Consider the following 18,640-nt stretch of genomic DNA (forward strand, 5'->3'; position numbering starts at 1 on the left):
AGAGATTGGAAACCTAGAAATGGACAATGCCCTAGGAGAAATGAGTGTTGATGGATCTTTGAAACCCAAGCATAAGCATCTAGAGACCAAAGGATTAACCCATATCTCGCATATGCCAAGAAGTTTGCAGATTAAGTGGATTAGCTACATCCTTAGTCATGTGCACAATGGTCAACTATGGTTAGATCAGCCAATATTAATCACCAAGAAGATGATTCATAGGATTACTAGTCTCCCCATGCTAAGTAAAGCAAAAACTACCAAAACCCTAGGTTAGGACGAACTTCAGAAGAAAACCCTAGCTGAATAGGATAGTAGAGGTTTGAAGGTTAGCACTGTTTCTAATGTTAAATTAAGGTTTGGCATTCATGTCATTGCTCACAAGATTTATAGCTCAAGTCATTTGAATAGTGTTCCCTATAAGGCCATGGATTTGGCATTCAAGTTTGTGAAGAAAAATCTGGAATTTGATCTATCAAAATTATTTTTAATACAACTGAACAAGAATATGGACATCATTAGGACTTCAAAGAACAACCCTTGCAAATTTGGTTCTTTTTTGACATGTCTTTTCTTCTATGTACAAAAATTCTTTCTATCTAAAGGAACTATTGTGTGGAGAAAAGATATTCCTATTCTATATCAAATAAATGAGTTTGTAGTAGAAATGGGTGTAAACTTTGATAGCATCATGGATAATTATTTTGAAGATTTCAAGGAAAGGATGAATAACAGGTTTCAAATTCCACCAAAATTGGTTGAAGACTACAAAGATGATGTATGCTTTATGGTTGATTGTGATAAAGTATACATTCAGGCAGTCAAGCCTTGAGTTGCATGGGTGGAACCTCTTCCTTATGAGGTGAATATTGATGAAACTAGGGATATTATTGAAGCACCGGTGAATGAACTAGTAGATCCAAAGCACCCAATTTTTGGAACATATGATGAGGCAAAGGCTAGAATTGAGCTTGAAATCAAACTTCCTCAAGCAATTAATAAATGAAAGAGAAAGATTGCCAAGTTAAAAACTACTATCGAGCCCCTAATGATTATTGAAGGAAAAGATGAGGATGAAGAAGAGGAGCAGGAACCAAAAGATATAGAGGAAGAATCAGAGAAGGAGGTAGAGCCAATCAAAAAGAAGGGCAAGGTAATCATTACCAATCCACCTAAAGCTTCCACAACTATTTTCACAAGGTGAGAAAAAGGTAAGAACAAAGGTGAAGTAGTTTTTATCAAGCCCCAACTAACCTTCCAAGAAATATTGAAACAATTTGAAGAGGGAGCTGGCATCACAAATTTCAAGGCATTGAAATTTTAAACAAGGACTGATGCAGAGAAAATGTAGATTGAGGAACTGGTACTTAACAAGATGGGAAAATGGAAATACTCCCTAGACCAACTTGCCCCTCAAATATCCATAGAGTTGTTGGTGAGATTGCAACCAACGTGGGAGTCAACCACCCAAATGGCCAAGGACATATATGAGCAATCATTGAAGGATCTTCTACTAAGTCTTACTGAAGCAAAAATAAAGGTAGCAATGAAGAACAATGAAGGTAAAATGATGATTAGATTTCACACATGTTTGATTTTAATTAAGGACATTGAGCATGTTGTAAGAGATGCAACAAACATTTGGAAGAACATCTATCATCTGCAAAAGCCCAGTATTGATCCTATATAAATCAAAGATGATAATGATGACAGTGACAATGATGAAGGAGATAATGCTCCATGTGCCACTTTTGATGTTGAGAATATTAGGCACTAAAGGATGATGATGAAGCTGAAGAGGAAGACAAGGATGAAGATGATCCAATAAAAATTACAGCAGAAGCTATTGCATCCCTTCCTCACTCTCCACCAAAGACTACTACATCTACTATGGAGATAGCTTCTGCAAGTGAGACTGTGAGCACAATTGCCACATCAATGCCTCAATCATCACCTATCATCTCCTAGTTACAATTATCTTCAATGGAAGTATCAAGCACTTCATCTATTGAGTTGCAACCCTATTTATCAGCTCCTGAGTCATCTATTTCAGCTTGTACAATAAGTTTGCCAATTTGTTCTACAGTTTTGTCATCCATAGCTTCAACTGCATCAATTTTTGTTCCAGTTAGTACTTCAGTTGTAAATATTCTAGTTGGTACATTACCTATTGATACTTCATTTTTGAGAAGCACATCAATTTTGGATATAGTTAGCACCTCTCTTTGTTTTCCTCCAATTAGCTCAATTCAATTTTTTTCTACTAGTTCAACTTCATCAACTATTGTAATCACTGAAGTAAAACCAAAGACTCCACTAAAACTTCTACTTACTGGTAAGGAAATTGATGAGGATATAGACTTGGAAAAGGAAATTATTATACCTAAGATAGATCTGGATACTGCTATAGTTGATGAAATGAGACTGGTCAGTTAGCGTTTAGAGCAAAGAGAAAGGATAAAACAACTTAGAGATGAGAGAGATAAAGAATTCACTATAATTGTAAGTGCTAAAAATATAATTACTGAGGCAATAGTTGTTGATGTGGATTCATCTCAACACATTTTGTTACAATTAGAAGAGGTGGTACAAAAGTTCAATGAGGACACTTCTAGTCAAGAGAAGCTTATAGAAAAGGTAGAGAAGAAATTTGATAATAAAGTGCTTGAGCACATTGCAATAAAGCAGGTTGAACTATCTTCAATTTTGAGCAATCTTGAAAATTCTTTTACAAATGTAACATCCCTTTTTTCCAAGATATGTGATCTTATAGAGTACAAAAAAGAAATGAAGGTAAAATTGAATAAAATTGATGAATATCTGAAGGTCAGTGCTCAAAAGTTGTAGCTTGACCCTAGTTCAAGCTCCAGACATTACATAAAGATCAGATTCCTGTTAGACATGCAGGCACAACTATTAAGAGAGGAAGCAAGGATATAGTCTACACTATTAGAGATCTAGAACATGATCCTTCCTATCATGGACACAATTTAGAAGCACATTTCTTATTCAAAAACATTAATCCATGATAACAATTTTTCTATAGTAGATCATATGATTGAACTTTCTACAGAAGTTCAAGTGGCTCTCTCCACCTGCAAAATTTTGCAAGAGAACTGGGATAAGACATTGGCTCTCATTCTTAAGGTACATTTTGAGTTTTTCTCACATTTTGGTGTCTTTGTATAAGTATGATTACATTTGGCATTATTTTCAAAAAGGGGGGGATTATTGTGAGTAAGAGATAGTAAAAGTCAAAGAGGGAGTAAGAGACAATGGAGAAAATAAGAGAGAATATATTGATATATGTACACTGATAAGTTATGTATATACCATGCCATATGTATGGGGAAGATATGTAAAGACATGTAAGAAATGTATATACAATAGGTTTACAAAGATGAATTTTGAAAAATCAAATCCAGTATGTCAGTGTACACAATGTTTGGCTCATAAGTTTTGTTTTGTTTTTTATCACTAATGCCAAAGGGGGAGATTGTTGGCATTATATTGTATTTTTCATTAGTGACAACACTTATTCAATTTTGAATGATTATCAAGTTCATCACTCAGTCTATTGTGTATACCAAGCATTCAATGGTTACCTTGTAGATTCATCACTTAAGTAGTTCATACTGAGCATTCCTGAAGCTACTGAGTGAGTGTGCAATCCAGCAATTCATACCGAGCATTCCTGAAGCTATCGAGTGAGTGTGTAGTCTAGTAGTATCTACTAAGCATATAGTGTTTACCGAGCTTCATAATGTCTACCAAGTTATCAGTTTATGTGATGGAAGCCAATGTTTATCAAGTGATGGAAGTATAGTGTTTATCGAGTGAGAACAAGGTAAACGAAGGATTCAATTTTTACCGAGTGATACTATATCTACCGAGTCTCCAATGGTTACCAAGTTCCAAGCTACATTATGTTATTAGTATGGATTGAGCTTCTACTTCTATCGAGTGCATGATGATGCCGAGTAATGCAGTGGATGCTGAGTATCAGAAGGTTACCAAGTCAGCTTGAAGAACCCAAGTTTTCTATAGTTTGGCCGACTTAGTAATATTTTGTTCACTTTTGTTTTGTCTAACCTTAAAATTGTAATTATTGGAATGGTATATATGTAATGTATTATATCATTTTCAATGAATGAGTATGTCAAGGAATGGACATGTAATGTTTTAAGAAGAATAAAAGAAAATCAATAGCAGAGCAGAGTATTTAGCAAGGTCTACAAGGAGCAGTAAAGATTCATCAGTCACAAGAGGTGATCTATACTTCAAGAATCTAATCAGAAATCAAGTTGTAAGTAGATCCACTATTTCATCCTAATAGGTGGATTAGTTTTGTAAATCCTTTAACAAGGTAGACTTAATAGTCTTTGTATAAATCTCCTAACATAGTGCATACTTCATTGTATGTTTGTAAATCCTCTAACAAGGTGGATCTAGCAGTCCAAATTGCTCTTAATAGGGCAGATCATTAGAAGCGATCAATGTAAGCCCTAACAGGCTAACTTCATACTGTAGTAACAAAGTTTTTTGGGTATCATCCCCACCCCAATTTTACTTTCTATTTGGAAGGTTTCTGGGTCACCAAAATTTTGTTTCATGTGTTGTAAATGTTTATCTTTCTCATGCATACAATAGATTAGATAAATGAATGATGTATGGATCAAGTATTGAATTTATTTAAAGTTTTTGAGGTTACTAATTCACCCCTCCCCTCTTAGTAACCAAGCTAGTCTTGATTATTTCCAACATAAAGTGTATCTAATGAAGGTTACAATATTTGATCATGAAACATGATCTACCTTATGAAAGATTTACCCTATTAAAGGCTTTCAAAGATTGTTAGGTCTTACCTTGTTGAAGGATTTCAACACCTTGTTAGAAGTGTGCCTTGTTAAAGGGTTTTTACTAACAATTAAGTAAGAACCTTGTTAGAGGATTTTAATATAGCCTGTTAGAACTACTTTGTTAAGATTTAATTGATTCACATGTTAAAATGACTCAACATTGATCTTGTGATTAGCATTTTGTTTCTTGATAACATATCACCTTTAAACTGATGTTTTCTTGATCCTTCTTGTTCATATGTCTCTCTGTTCTTTACTATTTTCCTTCCTCTATTCTCCTTTAACTAATTTTGCAATGTAATTTCACTTCCCAATTCCTTAGCCACCATGAATGCTCTATTTGCACATGCAAAAATTCTCTCTTCACTCCTTCCACATGCATATGAAGTTTAGGGTTTGTCGTCCTTAATAAGATCTAGGTGACTTAGGGTTAGGTATGAATAAACAACTGCAATTCATCCATTTTGTCACTTAAACCTTCTCTTTACCTGATTGGATGCATGTCCCTCATAGGGATTCCAACTTAAGATTTATCCTTATCATCAAAAAAAATTTATTCAATCTATAAGCTAGCTCAAAAATGCTTTACATAGTGGTTTGTGCCATTACACACAACTATGACAAAATTGTGTTACTCAACATCTGTAGTCTCTAATGCTCAACATATACTAATTTCTATACTATGACTCAGCATTTGAATGACTCGGTATGCATTTCTTTCTTGACTCCTATATCACTCAACATATACTATCTACTCAGTACTTGAGTTACTCAACACATGAGTGACTTGGAACTCATTGTGTACTTGGCATGCTCTATCTTATACATGTGCTCAATATATACTACTTGTTTGGCATGAACTAAGTAAATGACTTAAGTGTATAGACACTCACTTGTCAAAAATAATTTGAGATCACCAATCTCTCCCTTTGACACAAGTATCAAAAACAATTGGTCATGCATTGATATCCTTATTCTTATGAGCATAACATATCACTTACTTGGCTTATGTACAAAATTTCAAAATTTTGCAACAACTTATGCCTCAAAATTTGATAACCCCCCCTAAGTTTTTTGATTTGGTTCTATACTCAAAATGTTACTCCTACTAAGTAGATATGCTTCAATGATACTCTTTTACTTCATACTTTCTCCCCTATGCTCTTACTCTATCTTAACTTAGCTCTCTTTCTCTCCTTTCTTAAGCTTTTACTTTCTCCTCCTTTGGCTCCCCCTTTGGCATTGACTACTCTTTCTCCCCCTTTTTGACACTAATGTCAATGGGCTATACACTGATAGTGTGTTTTTCCAAGAAAGATTTATGGACCTCAAGGATAATTTTGAGAGCTACATCCCAATTGTCACAAGCTACATCCAAAGACTTAATTTGGATGGATAGCTCAACAACAATGTGGACTAGGCCATCTAATGTAGAAAGATTGGGGTCTTTCTTCATAAGATTTTATACATAGCCTAACTTCATATGAAAAATCTCCATGTGAGGAGTCAATGTTATTTGGATGCTAATCAGTTTGGCCCTTATGTTGGCTTCTTCTATAGATAATGCTACTAACTAACTCTAGGTTTACAATAAAGCTCTAAAATACTTATTACTTTGAGCAAGAGTCATGGGAAATTTAGCTCTTGATGACTATATGTTACTCTCCAAGCTCAAGATTTGATTCCTTCTCTCTTGTGTGAAGAGTGTGGGGTTGCACAGTTTGGTGTAAAGGGAGAAAATGTTCTCAATTACCTTCTTCACACTCTCTACCTTAGTTTCTAGTGTAGCTTGTGTAAGTACTACATCACCTAATATTTTCTAATTCACTTTTCCTTGAAATTTCTTTTTAGACCATTCTAATAATCATGCATTAGTATTAAGTTCTACATCACTTACCTTTTCCACTATATTTTTTAATTGTTCAATTAGTGGCTTGGTTTCATGTAGAGTAGATAGATAGAATGCATCTAGAAAGATTTCTTTAATATCAAGAAAATATTTCTTTTTCCTATGCTCCCTTTTGAGTAGTTCTTAATGTTTCTTTCTAGCTAGGGCTTCTTGTAGTATACCCATCTACTCTATTGTCATTGTGTCATAATCATATTTTGGTAAAACAATCTCTTTATCTAGGCTTACATTTCCATATGTTATGACCCTTTTTCCTTTGATGTACTTGGACTAAACACTAAAAATTGTAAAGATCTTGCATATGTGCTCAACCTCTAAAGAGTGTGACTGGAACTAGTGCTAGATTTTGAAAAAGTTACCAAAGCTTGAATGGCTACTTGCTCCTTCAGATTTGGTGTCAACTCAATCTCTTTAGGCTTGTCCTTTTCTACCACAATGCTTTGGATTTCACCTTGAACTTGTGCTAGAGGTGCAAATAAATCTATCTAACCTATTTGACTCTATGTTTTAGTAGTGGCATGAGTGTCCACTTTATTTGCTTCAACTATATCAACCTTCGTTGGTGTGATTTCTAGTATTTTATCTAAAGGTTATAGACTAGTGACTTGAGGGGTGATGGTAGGTGGTTCTTGTGTTTTCACCTCTTCTCTTTTAGTGTTAGTCACTAACTTTTGAATCTCATCTACACTCACTAATACAAGGTTGTCACACAATTTAGCCTATAGTGTAGTTTGATCAAGTATTTTTTCAAGTCTTCCTTTGTTAGGAGTTCATACCGGATGCTACCTTGGTTTTCAAATTGAAGAAGTCTATCTATAGACTTAAACAAGCTCCAAGAGCTTGGTAAGCCAAGATGGATTCTTTTCTTCTCTCGATAGGGTTCACCAGATGTTATTCTGATCTAAATGTCTACATTCTTCAAACAAATGATTCTCATTTGCTATTTGTGCTTTATGTTGATGACTTGATCATTACAAGGAGCACAACATCCATCATTGAAAGTGTCAAGGCTACTTTGTAGGAAAAGTTTTTGATGATAGACTTGGGTCTCCTACACTATTTCCTTGGTATCAAGATACATAAAGCTTCATCAAGGATCACATTATCACAATCCAAGTACGCTCTTGATCTACTTGCTTGGTTTCGCATGAGTGACTGCAAGGCTGCACCTACTCCCTTTCTTTTAGGTGTTAAGTTAGAAACAAAGTGTTCCACTCCACTTGTTGATGTGACTTTGTATAGATAGTTGGTTAGAAACCTCAACTACTTGACACATACATGCCCTGACATCTCATTTGTAGTTGGCATAGTTTCTCACTTCATGCAAGAGCCACATGAACTTCACTAGAAGGTAGCCAAATAAAACTTGCACTATATCTAGGTTACACATACACATGGGATACATTGTGCAACTGGTACATGACTATAGTTAGTGGGTTATACAGGCTTAGACTATGCAGGGGATCTTAGTTCTCACAAGTATACTTTAGGATATATGTTTCACCTTGGTTGTGGCCCCATTTGTTGGTAGAGTAAAAAGAATAACACTATTTCTCTTTCATTGACTAAGGCTGAGCATTGAGGAGCTATAACTACAACAACATGAGCTATTTGTTTGGCTTTAATCTACCCAGACCCACAGTCATCCATTTCTATAATCAAAGCACTATTGAAATCTTAAAACATCTAGTACAACATCAACACACCAAACATATTGAGGTTCATATGTACTACATCAGAGAACTGATTCATGAGTAGGTCATTGCATTGCAGTATTGTCCTATAGAGAAATAGGTAGTTGACATCTTCACCAAGCCCTTCATATAGGTCAAGTATCTTCATTTGCTAGATCTCTTGGGGGTGAGGGATTTTTGACCAGGGGGGTCACATGAATCTTCTCTTCTATATTGTACTTAGTCTTGATTAATCCATCCATACATGCATCTTTCTTTATTTCACTTATCTCTCTTTTTGGGAGAGAGTTTTTCCCATGAGGTTTTCCCTTTTTCCCTATGTGTAGAGAGATTTCAATGCATTGTGTGTACAACATGGCATTTGTAATTGGGTACCTAACATGTCCTAGTAGCCAAGCCCATTATGCATTTCATCATAGCTTTTGTGAGCTTCAGTGCATTCCCCTAAGTTGCACTTAAGGGGGGGGGGGGTGTTAGTGTAAATAATTATTATTTACACTTAAGTTTACTTAGAATAAATGCATTATTTTATTATTTATTAGGTTAGACACCTAGTAATTGTGTACTCATTTCAATTGTCATGTTACAACATAAAAGTTAGCAACTCTAATTTAGCACATGGTGTCTACAATACTAGAGTTTACATAATTAACTATGTTGTCATGTAGAAAATACACTTTTTTGCACTCTTAATTAAGAACATGGTGTCTACAACTAAATTTTATGTGACACACCTATGTAGGCTTATCCTCTCATCATTGCACTAACTCCTATGCTCAATGGAGGATAATACACTCTTGGTGGACATGTGCTTAGTTGTGAGGCTTATCATTTTGCTAACTCATAGTCATTCTAGAGGCTTTTATATTTAGGCATTCCTAGTGTACTTGTATATCAATCAATTTATCTATTATCGAATGGTCTAATATCCAAACATAATTAGATATTCATTCTCATATTGTTATTTTGATCATACATTATTTGGTCCATATTGTGCTAGTCTTGTGCTTCTTGATCTTGGCTTCATTTTTCCTTAAGGAAAATTCTTCATGCTATCATAGATATGCCAAATTATTACATGGTGTTAGAGCCATACGAGCTTCATTTCATAGCCATTGGAGACCATTTTTTCTTCACCTCTTGGAGGACACCAATTCAGATCTGGAAAATTTGTAGTCATTGGGAGTGTCTAGAACCAAAGTGGACCTCACCATTGCATCTAGAGGGTCAATTCGATGAATTTTGACTATAAATTTTCCTATATTGGTTAATAGTCAAAATTGAGGCAAAAAAAAAATTCAAACTAGTAGTGGAAGGCCTGATTTGTAAATTTGGTATGGTCATTTCAAATCTCTAAATTTAATTTTTGGATCTATTTATTTTATCTGTCCAATTTTCCTTTTTTTTTGAAAAAAAAATTCAGCCTATTAGGCCTACAAATAATTTTTTTTTGGAGGAACTAGTTGGTCAAATCTTGGCTCCTATAGTGGAATATTCCTTATTATTCTAGCATACTCTATTTTATATTGGCACTGGCAGCCAAGCCCACACAGTAGCATTCACCAATTCTAGTGATGGTATATATTGCTCCTATCACATTCGCGGTAGCATTTCATATTAACTAGCGGCTTGGTTGTTTTCATTTCCATGGCCTCTTTGTTTTAAATGCCTTAGCCCTTACTCACTAGGTGCATGTGGGATAAACCCACACACACCGCTGTAATACCCCAAAATTGGTTCATTGCCATTATACCAATTTGGGTCTATCTGATCAGTTCTAAAGTCCTATTTAACTAGGAAAATTCTTGTTCTGACATTTGCTACTTGACTTAATTGTTAGATGTAGAAAACCCTAATTTGCATTCATCATACTTATTATTTAATCCCTATAGTATTTACTAGTATTAGTTGCATTGAAACCTATTTGATTTAAATTTAATTTAATCTAAAGTTTTTATACTTTATTAAATTAAATTATCACCTAAGGCTAATATACTAAGGGGTTAAATTTATTTAATTTAATAAATATACTTATTTTAATCAATTGAAGGAAATTATTTAATTGAATGGAAAAGGTATTTATGAGGTCATATCTCATTTTATTAAATTAAATATCTTTCCTAATTCTACTCTTCAGTTCAAAATGGAAATTCCTAGTTAACTATTGCTCAAATTAGAAGTGATTCAAATCACTTGCTCTCACACTAGACTCTATCTGAGTTAACTATTTCTTGCACTCAAGATCTGAGGCAATTAACTCCATCTAAATTTGGAATCTTCCACTATGACTAAAATTGTGCTTCAATCCTGACCGTCGATTCAAATTGATCTCACCCGTTGATGGATTCCAGGAATTCTATTTAAGGGACTCATAATTCCTCATTAAGGAGGTTGAATTGAATTGATATCGAATTGTTGTTGAAATTCATACTCACTTAGCTCATATATTTGCAAACATTTACATTCCTAGTGTAATCTCATTTAGTTCAAATATGCATATGTTTAATCTAGTTTCTTTTACACGTTTTTAGATTAAGCTTATATCTCAATTTAGATTATATTGCATTCTCACATAGATTAGTTGCATATCAAATCCTTCATTCTTAGAGGGTCTAGTTGCCTAAGCCTCATCTCTAAGGATATTAAATAGGCAAAATCCCTTTAGATAGGAGGCAACGGGTCGCACTGTTGAGTGTTCTAGATGAACAATTCAATGTTCATTCTAGGATGACTTCATGGGTAATGACCACATTGAAGTGTGTGTGTTAAACAGAGACCACATTCAATGCATACATTTCTAGCACATACATTTTTGGTGAATCTTCATGCAAAAAGACAGACTCTTCGTGTGAGAAAGGATAGTCTTGTGTGAAGACTGATGTTGACCACCTAAAAATGTGCTAAAAGTGCAATAAATGACCTCAAAATGTGTGAAAATGAAAGTACAAAGCTCATATATCAATAACTCACTGGAGGTCCATAGTTTGTCGGCCACCTATTTCATCGAGAGCACTCAAAATGATGATATCTCATGTTCACTTCCATACCTCTCTCAGAGCTCAAATTCAGTAAAAGACAAAATGCACAAATGAATTGAAAATGACCCCATTGGGCCCTTATATGGGGGTTAACTTAATTTTTGAAAGTGCTCTGATTTGCACAAAAATCACCCCTGGCTAATTTGATTGTTCTAAATCCATTTTTGGGATTGAATTTGAAATCTAACACACCAAAGTGCCTAAAAAATGCATTTTAAAATTTTGGGGACTGATGTGATTGAATGCTTGTGCAGTCCAAATTTTTCTGATATTTTGGGATTCCTGGAATTCTTTCAACTCAAAATTCTTCATATTTTCAAAATCCATTTTGGAAATAGTCAACTCAAGTCAACCATGCCCAATTTTGGTCAACTTTTGCTCAAACTTAGTCTTTTAGACCTCAAAATCATGCCAAATTAACTCTGAATTTTCTTTTGATTGTTCTAATTTCTTCTACATTTTGCTGAATTTTGAATTTCCTCTGCATTTATTTCTCTACTTCTTTATGTCACCTTTCTCATGTGTCATCTTTCAATTTCACTCCCAAGGGGGTAGAATGATTACATCATTGAATCCTTATTGCTTGGGGAATCTTGTTCCCATCTTATGTTCTCATCATTCGGGACATCTCACCACTAGGGGCATCTTGTTTCCTTCTTTTTGGCATCTTTTTCATGTTTTTCATCTTGTCATCATTTGATAACAGGTATTGGGACAATCTAAACCTCGACTCCTGAGGATCAAGCCTCATTCTAGAGATGATCCTAAGAGTTATAATTTAGTCTTGCTACCTTTTATCAATTTAGGTATCCAGGTGTTCTATCTAGATCCTTAAAGATTAAGCTCCATTCTGGAGATAGTCTTTTAAATGCTTATTGAATTTTAGGTATCTAGGTGTTCTATCTGGATCCTTAAAGATTAAGCTTAGTTGTGGAGATAGCCTTTTAAATGCTTATTGAATTTCAGGTATCTAGGTGTTCTAACTGGATCCTTAAAGATTAAGCTCTATTTTGAGGATAATATTTTAAATACATATCAATTTAGGTATCTAGGTGTTCTATCTAGATCCTTAAAGATTAAGCTCCATTCTGGGGATAATCTTTTAAATGCTTATCAATTTAGGTATCTAGATGTTTTATCTGGATCCTTAAAGGTTAAAATTTGTTATGAAGGAAACCTTTAAAATGCTTATCAATTTAGGTATCTAGGTGTTCTTCTTGGATTCTTTAGGATCAAGCTTCATTCAGAAGATGGTTCTTAAAAACTTATCAATTGGTCTCCATATCATCAACTTTGGAACCAATCTCATCTTCGTGTCATGCTTTCTAATTTTCTTTGAATTGAACATGCCACTCACACATTCATTCAAAGAGGGGAAAAATTTAATACCCCAAAATTGGTTCATTTCCATTATACCAATTTGGGTCTATCTGATCAGTTCTAAAGTCCTATTTAACTAGGCAAATTCTTGTTCTGACATTCACTACTTGACTTAATTGTCAGATGTAGAAAACCCTAATCTACATTCATCATACTTATTATTTAATTCCTATAGTATTTACTCATATTAGTCACATCGAAACCTATTTGATTTAAATTTAATTTAATCTAAAGTATTTATACTTTATTAAATTAAATTATCACCTAAGGCTAATATACTAAGGGGTTAAATTTATTTAATTTAATAAATATACTTATTTTAATCAATTGAATGAAATTATTAAATTGAATGGAAAAGGTATTTATGAGGTCATATCTCATTTTATTAAATTAAATATCTTTCCTAATTCTACTCTTTAGTTCAAAATGGAAATTCCTAGTTAACTATTGCTCGAAGTAGAAGTGATTCAAATCACTTTCTCCCACACTAGACTCTATCTGAGTTAACTATTTCTTGCACTCAAGATCTGAGGTAGTTAACTCCATCTAAATTTGGAATCTTCCACTATGACTGAAATTGTGCTTCAATCCTGACCATCAACCCAAGTTGATCTCACCCGTTGATGGATTCCAAGAATTCTATTTAAGGGACTCATAATTCCTCATTAAGGATGTTGAATTGAATTGATATCAAATTGCTGTTAAAATTCATACTCAGCTCATATACTTACACATGTTTACATTCCTAGCTTAATCTCATTTAGTTCAAATATGCATATGTTTAATCTAATTTCTTTTACATGTTTTTAGATTAAGCATATATCTCATTTTTTATTACATTGCATTCTCACATAGATTAGTTGCATATCAAATCTTTCATTATTAGAGGGTCTAGTTGCCTAAGCCTTATCTCTAAGGATATTAAACAAGAAAAATCCCTTTAGATAGGAGGTAATGGGTAACACTATCAAGTGTTTTGGATGAACAATTCAATGTTCATTCTAGGATGACTTCATGGGTAATGACCATGTTGAAGTGTGTGTGTTAAATAGAGGACACATTCCATGCATACAACCGCTTGCAATCATTCAGACTTTTGACCACTGCCCTTGCTACCACTTCAATCTTTTCTAGCTACATATACTTGTTGATGATGATAGCCAACACTCTTTGACACTAGCCTCTTTGCAACCACTTGCCATTGCTTTGTTAACCCTATCGATGATGCTCCATGTAGATAGACCCCTCCATGTTCACACCACATAGACTACCTCAGCCACCATTCGACATTCATAGACCCCCACCATGTCAGATCCTAATCACCTACCATGTGGGCACTAGCTTAGCAAGCTGTACATGACATCATTCACCTAGTTAGCTACTATTTTCATCTACCATGATAGCCAGGTGGACCCCATTTTTTTTTTGACATCATCTAGTCACGTAATTAAATTTGACATATGTTAGATGTATATTAGTGTAAATAATTATTATTTACACTTTACTTAAGTTTACCTAGGATAAATACATTATTTTATTATTTATTGGGTTAAACACTTAATAGTTTACATACTCATACAAGTTGTCATGTTAACAACACAAGAGTTTGGTACTCTATTTTAGCACATGGTGTCTAAAACACTGGAGTTTGCATAATTAACTAAGTTGTCATGTAGACAACACAATTGTTCACACTCTAATTAAGCACATGGTGTCTACACCATAATTTTACATGACACACCTATGTAGGCTTATCCTCTCACCATCACACTAACTCCTATGCTCATTAGAGGATAATCCACTCTTGGTGGACATGTGCTTAGTTGTGAGACTTATCATATTGCTAACTCCTATTCATTCTGGTGGCCTTTACATACAAGCACTTCTAGTGTACTTGAACATCAATTTATCTATTATTGAATAATCTAATATCCAAAGATAATTAGTTATTCATTCTCATATTATTTTTCTGATCATACATTATTTGGTCCATATTGTGCTAGTCTTGTGCTTCTTGATCTTGGTGATATTTTTCCCTAAGGAAAATTCTTTCATGGTATAATAGCTATACCAAATTCTTACATGGTATCAAAGCTATAGGAATGTCATTTCATTGCCATTGAAGACCATTCTTGCTTTACCTCTTTGAAGACCACCGATTTAGATCTAGAATATTTGCATCTATTGGGAGCATCTAGAGCCAAAGCAGACCTAATCATTGCATCCAAAGCATCGATTCGATGAAATTTGATTATAAATTTGCCTACCCTAGGCAATAGTCAAATTTGAGGAAATTGTTTTTTGCAAACCAAAACCCAAAGGCCCAATTTGCAATTTTGGTATGATCATTTTTAGATCCATATAATTTATTTCTCAAATCTGTATTTATTTTCTCTACAATTTTTGGATTATTTTTTCAAAAAAATTTTTTTGGCCTATTAAGCCTATAGATAATTTTTTTTCAAGAACTAGGTGGTCAAATCCTAACCTTGCAGAATATTTTATTGAATATTCCATTTATCAGTGGTACTTCACAAATCTGATGACAATATCCAACATTCTAGCAACTCCCCAAACTAGATAGCAACAATACTCCATGACCAACCACATTGCAAACCTCTAACATTCTCAACTTTGGATTACCTCCTGTGGCCTTGCCATTTTAAATAAAGGTGTTTTTATGAACACAAAAGATGTGGGATTAATAATCCCACACTTGCCAGCCTTATACTACTTGATGTTGACCTTCTTTTTGGCCTCCACTATAGGATCAATACCACTCACTATTTCTTCCATATCTGGCATGCTGCTAATAAACTCTTGCGATACAAACTTGGTGACAAGATAGCTAGGAGCCATGTCATCGCACAACCCATCAGCTTAGGCATGCAATTAGACACGAACCACCATGTTTGCAATTTAAGAATAGTTAGTGACACATTTCCACTGACATGTAAGAGCCATAATTTTCCACATTGGATCTAGTTAGTAGACACAAGGCACCACCACATAGGCCTCTTCATACAACTAACATTAGCAGTGACATCGCCTACCATGACATTAGGGAGGGCATCTTTTTTGCTAACATCATCAAAATTGATGGCCATTTGACTGTCGTCAGCAAACCAAATTGTACTAACATGATGGCCATTTGGACATCAAATTTAACCTCGTAGTTTGCTGATCAAACCCCTCTCTAGATTCAGTTTTGATTTAATAGTTTGACTTTGGGAGGCCATATCTTAGTCATCTAGACTCCAAATCAGATGCAATATTTTTTAATTTTTTCTATGATTTCTTGAGTTTCTCATTGGTGCAATTATTTTCTAGTTTTACTACACGAAGTCATTCTAAATTTTAATTTTTGGTGATCGTACCTATCTAATCCTACATTTTGCAGGTTCAAATGCTCTATACAGGCTCATCTAGACACATAAACAGGTTCATACCACTTTCTAAATAGGCCCTTTCTTTATGTTGTATTGCTTCAAAATTGTTGTATTTCTGAGCTAGATTGTAAAGTCCTAGATTTGAACTATAAGAGAAGGTTGCAAATAGAAAAATAAGAAGTCCACGAAGTCCATTTTGACAAAGTGGCCTATTGTAATCACTCTAAGTATAAAGTGCCAAATCATGCATTAGGGGGGGTTCATTGATTTTTTTTGAATTTTGGGGGGTACATACATTTATTGATCTCATGGAGTTTTGTTTCACATGTCAGTTTGGTAGAAGACCAAGGCTGACAAAAAGGAAATATCACAAATGGAGTGCCTTGTTAATTGATCATCTAAGAAGAGAGCATAAGGAAGTATTTCCTTATCTATGTTCCAAAGAACTACCCTCTTCCACTGATCTACCACCTATTAAAATAATTTTAGACATCATTTTTTTAGTCTCAATGCTAATGGTTTAGCTATCATTGGAATGGCAATTGAACCTTATGACATTTGCACGGTTCTTTGGAAAGCATATGGAGATCCTATAGTTCCTCCATTTCTAGAAGACATTCTATCTTCAATCACTCTAGTTATGGTACCTTCAACTCCAAATGAGATCCTACCTCCTAATACTCCTATTGCTTCTACTAATCCAATTCCAGCCATAAATGCTCCTGATTTAGTGCAACAGGATATACCATGTCTTCCTACTTTAGCTTCATGGGATGCCTTCCTTCTAGACATTGCAGGGCTTTTTGTGGAGTCTTACATTAAGGATGTGGGAGACATCATTGATGACATCAATCTTCTCTTTGTTGAGGAGACTTCTTCACTTTTTGCGAGGGTACACTCTGACCCTCAACCACTTGAGCTTTCTTTCAAGACTAACTTGATTATGGATATTTCTTTACAACAATTAGAGGAGAACTCTTTCACTTCAAAGAAGATATATCAATCTTTGGAGATTGCATTCTAGTTTCCTTAGACATCATATCTTCTAAGGATTCTTCCTACTAGTTGGGGAGCATTCTCTAATACATCTATGACACCACTTCTTCCTACAAGGAGAAACATCATTCATCTTTCATGGTGTAGCTTCTTGAGTCATCAAGGAGCTTCTTTCATGGGTGTACCTACATCATTGAGGGGAGGCTAGATTTCTTCTATTCCTACATCTTCTTATTAGGATGCTTCATTGTCTTTAGAGGTTGATACAATTTCATACATGGACATGTTACCTTCTTTGCCATCTTATTTTGGGCATCCACTAGATTGTTTCATGATATCTAAATTCATCAAGGACTTGTCGACATATGAGAAAACTTCAAAGGAAGCATCCACAGCATACAACATATGGATCCCTCTTCCATCTTCCTATCCATAGTGGGAAGCATACTTGCACCTATACTTGGTGTATCTTCTTCCTAAAGGGAGAGATGTTGTTTGTAGGCATTGGATTATGTTTTGTCTTCAAGCACTCATCATTATGAGATCCTTCACTAAGGGGGGGATTTTATGGAGGGATGCTTTATTGTATATGCATGTTGTATGTCATAATGGGGGGACCTTGCTTACTTCATCCATACATGCATCTTTCTTTATTATACTTATCTCTCTTTTTGGGGGAGGATTTTTCCCATGAGGTTTTCCCTCTTTCTCCATTTTTTAGAGAGATTGCATTGTATTTCATTGCATTTGTACATGGGTACCTAATATGACCTAGTAGCTAGGACCCATTATGCATTTCATCATAGCTTTTGTGAGCTTAAGTGTATTCCCCTAAGTTGCACGTAAGGGGGTGTTAGCATAAATAATTATTATTTACACTTTACTTAAGTTTTCTTAGGATAAATAAATTATTTTATTATTTATTAGGTTAGACACATAGGAGTTTTTGTACTCATATGAGTTTCCATGTTGACAACCCAAGAGTTAGCAACTCTATTTTAGCACATGGTGTCTACACCACTAGAGTTTGCATAATTAACTTAGGAAAGATGTATATGAATAACCTATCACACTCAATGTAGTGATTGTAATAGATTATCTTGATTTTTTTGACTTCTAATTCTATTCTAAATGTAAATTACTCATCAAAATGTAGAAGTAGGAAAGAAAAGATTATACATATGAGGGTATGTTGAATTTCTTTGGTTGTTAGCCTTTACTTAAATGGAATTCAACAAGTATCCAATATATTCACATGCATTATCCTTTAACTCCCAATGAATTATCTATAACATGTATGAAACTATCAAGAGAAGAAACATAAAACCATATATGAAGCAGCAAATGAAATTATTGTACTAAAAATATCAAAATA

Source organism: Cupressus sempervirens, chromosome 3 (assembly GCF_028749045.1).
Source record: "Cupressus sempervirens isolate cs-2001-9-10 chromosome 3, ASM2874904v1, whole genome shotgun sequence".
NCBI lineage: Eukaryota > Viridiplantae > Streptophyta > Pinopsida > Cupressales > Cupressaceae > Cupressus > Cupressus sempervirens.